Consider the following 6000-nt stretch of genomic DNA (forward strand, 5'->3'; position numbering starts at 1 on the left):
CTGTTCGATTGGATTTTGACTGAATTTTAATGAGATATTTTATATTTCTGTAATTCTAATTTAAATTCTATTTCCTTCTCTCACAGATCTTTGGAATGGCCTATAGATTCATATTTATTTGGTTTTTTAAAATGCTATTAAATAATTAATCCAGCATACAGAAAAATCCAGGATATTGTATAATGAATGAGAATTGCCCCATATTATCTGCAGTAATGACAGTCATCAAAAGGCAGCTGAAACAAGAAACCATTATTATTATTATTATTATTATTATTATTATTAATTTCTATACCGCCCCACAGCCAAAGTTCTCTGGGCACTTCACAAAAGATTAAAACTTTAAACATGTTTAAGTTTAGAGTGCTTCCAGAAAATGTACAGGCTTGGGCTTGGGATAAAAGTGACTTCTATCCATGCAAGATCCCAAAAGGAATGGCTTTATAAAGCTGGATACAGGTGTTGATTCACACTACAATTCCATTTACATTCTCTTTCCATAGGGTTGGAGACATGACCTCCCAAAGAACTGTGGCAGCAGGATCCGAGATAAGTATCGTTTGGCATGGACTGCGGGGGTTGGGGGGGGGGGTGGCGAACCTTAGCCCTGGCAAGATAAATCCAGCTCATCTGGCTTCCCCTAATGGCCATGCCGTCTTTCCTTGACCACCAAATATTTGGTGATTTCATCAGTTTTGCATATTTATCCGCATTCTGAAAGGCTAAATTGCCACTCCTAAGCCTAAGTTGCTGGCAGTATGAGCTTTAAGCTACAAGCTAGTATTTTGGCCATGCTCCCCTTTGTCTTTGACCCCACACCCCACAGGAATGTGGCTCCTGAATTGAATTCATCAGTCAGGCTGAAAGAGATTCAAAAATGCTGGGCTACAGTATACCCTATGGGCTTATGTGTACTCTGTTCCCCATTTTTTGCAGCATTGACCTATGAGGAATTACTTGTGCAGCCTGATCCTCTCCATATTGGGGTGGGCTCTGGAGGAAGAGCCGAGGAGAGGCTCAAGAAGAACAGGGGTTGCCACCAGTGTTCCCCCGGTTCACTGAGAAGCCACTACCTGAGGCAGCTGTTTCACTGTGCCAAATGGTAGAGCCTGCCCTGATATGGCTGTGGGGACATAACCAACATGTGATTGGGCACAAGGACATTCTTGATGGATTTCATGGGTCAGGAGCATTCGGGAAAAGATGGATTCTGGTATCCAGAATCAGCCTCATGCTGAATATCAAATATTGGAACAAGTAAAAATATGGTGTTTATTCAAGCTCCATTGAGGCAGTGGGAAAGTCACAGTAAAATAAACCAATTAATGAAAAATCTACCAAACTCTGAGCTTTGCTTTGACTGCTATAAAAACAGGGATGGTGTTTGTTTGTTTTAATGCAAAAGCTGTCCCAATTAGTTCAAGTTGGTCTGTCTAACAAACCATTATCTCCACAGAACGCTCCTCCTCCTCCTCCCATCTGTCCATAGGGAACCCAAATGGCATCTTCCCTCACTTCCAGAAACAAAGAAGAACACAAACAGAAGAAAAGTCCCAAATCCTCAAGAAAATTGAACAAAAAGAGTTTATATATGAATGCATTAGCCTGCCACATCATGACCTACATACAGAGTTAACACAAGAAGATGCATTAGGCATAGGGAGGGCTATTAGATCCAGCTCTCCAGATAAGAGCTTGTAGTGGGCAAGCACTACTAGCAAAGGAAGCACTTTATGGCACAAGTGGGCATTTCAGGCTTTTATTCAGTCTTCTTCCTTACATAGCAAAAACTAGAGAAAAAAATCAAAACAAGCTAAGCTTGGGGTGCTTGCAAAGGAGGCAGCCTTGAGGACAGCAAGGTGCCCTGTGCATTCACATGTTTCAACTTGATGCCATAGATCAGGATGGGTGAGAATTTTATTCAGTTCATTTTTTGTTAAGAACCTCTTTATCAACACAAAGACCTTGAGATTTTAAAAACATGAACATGGGAAAAAGCAAAACAGACAGATAGCAAAACCACGATTTTGAGTGCTTTGGTCTTAAAAGTCTGGGTTTGAATTCCTGTGTATACAGCCATGTCTGTGGTGCTGAATTAGGTTTGGCACCTCTCGCACTCTCTTTTCTGACAGGCTCCTCATTGCTAACAGCCAAATGGCAGGCAGGTTCAAGAATCAGCCTCACTGATGAAGCATCTCAGCCCCAGTGACAAAATGTCGGCAAACAAGCGAGTTAAACACCCATGCGAGTGTAGCAACAAGGAGAGTAGGCCAGTCAACTCTTCCCTCCCTTTTTGTAGTAAGTAACTGTAAATAAATAACTATATATAAATTTCCCACCTCCTCCTAGTAAGCAACAACAACAGATAATCTATATAAATAAAAATGTAAATGTTCGTTCGAAACAGACGTTATATCTCCGAAAGTTCTTCACCGATTGCTTTGAAATTTTGACACAACGTTGCATTCGAATACACGAGCGTTGTTATGTAACTATGTTCTATATGGGGTCAAAGGTTTGTCTTAAAATCGAAGAAATAGGCCTCCTCAAAACCAGTCCTGCTGATCATTGTGACATCGCCAACCAGTAGGCCAATCCGCTGCCAATGCCTCCTCTCCTATTTGCATGTTCTCTCACAATTGGCTGAGTGAATATAGATGTCACACCTGTGACAGTTACACGTTCTGAAGAAAGGTAACTGCCAGGAGTTTCCACTAACCCTCTCACCGTAAAAACATCCTTTTTAAAAAACCAAACAATCTGCTTTACTTCATCCAAATAATGCCTCGCAGAAGATCACACTTAGGTCGTCGTACTCGCGGAGCAGAAGCACTGCGACGAGAAATTGCAAATCAGACTGAGGAAGATGCAAGGCTCTTAAATTTAATGGAGAAACAAAAGGAATGTGTTGCGCTGCTGGAAAAATTAAACTGCCTCAACTTAGAGAACCACCAGAGCCATTACAAACTTTGCTTGCCGGATATACCGCAGAATCAAAGCATTTCCTATCTAACATCAGGAAATACAACTCATGCTTCCAAATGATGTCGTTCGGTGCAGAAATCATCACAGCTCCATTTATGCCAACTTTCAAAGTCAAAGGACAAATTTATCATAAAGCCAGCTCCTTCCTTCCGTTTCAAGATAGTCAACATAAATTCCTACAAATGTATTTCATTGGTGATGGCAATGATGAATTGAATGCACGCTGCGGAATTTATACCGGCATAAAAAGGTCCATCGTTTCAAAACTGCAACAGCTACTTCACGAAAAAAACAATTTAGTACATTTGTTCAAAACAGCAATTGACATGATGCCATCTGATACACACAAGATTGTTATTCATGCTGACAAAACGCCTGCTGGAGAACATGTGTGAAGATTCAATGCTCCAACTAGAGATGAAGTTGCAATTGTTATAGTCGGAGATCAATCTTGACAGGACCTTTCAAAGGTGACGATGTCCTCATTCCTCGCATTCCTATGATTCCAACAGATATGCCATTTCAATTTAAGAGATTGCAATTCCCAGTTCGATTGGCGTTTGCAATCACCATCAACAAAGCTCAGGGCCAATCTTTAGAATTGTGCAGTTTAGATCTAGACCCTAAATAGTGCTGGGGTGGAGTCAGTGGTTGTGATCCATGTTGGTAACAATGCCTTGGGGAAACATAGTTATGAGATCCTGGAAGCCAATATGTGGTGTTGTCCAGGACCTAGTTACAAGATGGAAATGTAGAACAAATTGGAAGCAGTACTGTCAGATTAAATTGCCAAGGAAGTCCAACATAGTCACATTTTACTTCAAAAGAGGAAACATCTCTAAAATGAGGGAACTAGTAAAAAAAATGTTGAAAGGGGGAATCAATAGGGTTAAATACCTTCAAAATGCTTGGAGGTTACTCAGAAAAGGAAGGAAAGGAATCTCTCGTGCAAGCACTTGAGTCATTACTGACTCCCAAAGGGGCGCCTGCTTTCGCTGACGTTTTCTTGGCAGACTTTGTAGCGGGGTGGTTTGCCATTGCCTTCCCCAGTCACAGTTACCTTTCCCCCAGCTTGCTGGGTACTCATTTTACCGACCTCAGACGGATGGAAGGCTGAGTCGACCTGAGCTGGCTGCCTGAGAACCAGCTTCCGCTGGGATCGAACTCAGGCCATGGGGAGAGTTTCGGCTGCAGAAACTGCTGCTTTACCGCTCTGCGCCACACGAGGCTCTGGAGGTTACTCAAAACCACACTAATAGAAGTTCAGCTAGAATGTGTACCACAGGTAAGGAAAGGTAGCATCAAATTCAGGAGGTCACTGGCATGGTTAGTGAGCAATGTCAAAGAAGCTATTAGAGAAACAAAGACTTATTTTAGAAAATGGAAACCTTGCCCAAGTGAGGAAAATAAAAGCGAGCACAGCTTGCACAAAAATGATGCAAGCAAACAATAAGAGGTGCAAACCAGCATTTTGAAGAGTATATTGCTAGCAATATCAAGAGCAACAATAAAGAATTCTTTAAATATATCAGAAGCAGAAAACCAGCTAGGGAGGCAATTGGACCATTGGATGACAGTGGAGTTAAAGGAGTACTGAAGGAGGACAAAGAGATTGCATTGAAGCTGAATGAATTCTCATTGGTTTCCACTGCAGAAGACAAAGGACAGATACTTGTGCCTGAACACAATATCTGGGTATATGAGGAACTGAGGCAAATAGCGGTGACAAAAGATGTTGTTCTCCACCTTATTGATAAATTGAAAGCATAAATCACTGGGCCCAGATGGTATCCATCCTAGAGTTCGCAAAGAACTCAAGCATGAAAATGCTGATCTTCTAACCAGAATATATCATTGTACCAGAGTACTGGAAGTTAGCCAATGCAATACCATTTAAAAGGGGGGATCCATGGGGGATCTGGGAAATTACAGGCTGGCTAGCTTAATGTAAATTGGTTGAAAGCATTATTAAAGATAAAATTAGTAAGAGTATGGAAGGACAAGCCCTACTGAAAAAGAATCAACATTGCTTCTGCAAAGGTAAGTCCTAACCTTTTAGACTTCTTTGAGAGTATGAATAAACATGTGGATATGGGTGATCCAGTAGACATTGTTTACCAAAAGGCTTTTGACAAAGTCCTTCACTAAAGATTCCTGAAGAAACTTAGTAGTCATGGAATAATAGGAGTGGTCCTCTTATGGATCATTAACCAGTTAAAGAACAGGAAGCAAAGAGTAGGAATAAATGAGAAATTCTCTTAATGAAACTGTAGAGTCTCACAGGGATCTGTATTAAGGACCAATAGTTTTCAACTTATTCATAAATGATCTGGAATTAGGTGTATGCAATGAAGTGGCCAAGTTTGTTGATGACACCAACTTATTTAGGGTGGTTAGAACAAAGTGGCATCGCAAGGACCTCCAAAAGGATCTTTCCAAAATGGGAGAATGGGCATCCAAATGGAAAATGTGGTTCCAAATAAGCAAGTCTAAAGTGATGCTCATTGGGAAGGGGGAGTAGAGGATTCCAGCTAGTGGTGACTCTTGGGGTTATAGTGGATAGCTCAATGAAAATGTTAATCCAGTGTGAAGTGGCTGTGAAAAAGGCAAATTCCATGTAAGGTATAATTAGAAAAGGAATTGAAAATAAAGGGAAAGGAAAGGAACCTCTCGTGCAAGCACTGAGTCATTACTGACTCTTGGAGGGATGCCAGCTTTCGCTGACATTTTCTTGGCAGGCCTTATAGCGGGGTGGTTTGCCGTTGCCTTCCCCGGCCGTTACTACCTTTCCCCTAGCTAACTGGGTACTCATTTTACCAACCTCGGGAGGATGGAAGGCTGGGTCGACCCGAGCCGGCTGCCTGAAACCAGCTTCTGCTGGGATCGAACTCAGGCTGTGGGGAGAGTTTCGGCTGCAGAAACTGCTGTGTAGTGATGACCACCAATTTGGATGGCTTTAAAAGAGAGTTAGACAAATACTTGGAGGAGAAAGCTATCAATAGGCCTGTTCAGACA

This window comes from Elgaria multicarinata, chromosome 5 (genome assembly GCF_023053635.1).
Source record: "Elgaria multicarinata webbii isolate HBS135686 ecotype San Diego chromosome 5, rElgMul1.1.pri, whole genome shotgun sequence".
Taxonomy (NCBI): domain Eukaryota; kingdom Metazoa; phylum Chordata; class Lepidosauria; order Squamata; family Anguidae; genus Elgaria; species Elgaria multicarinata.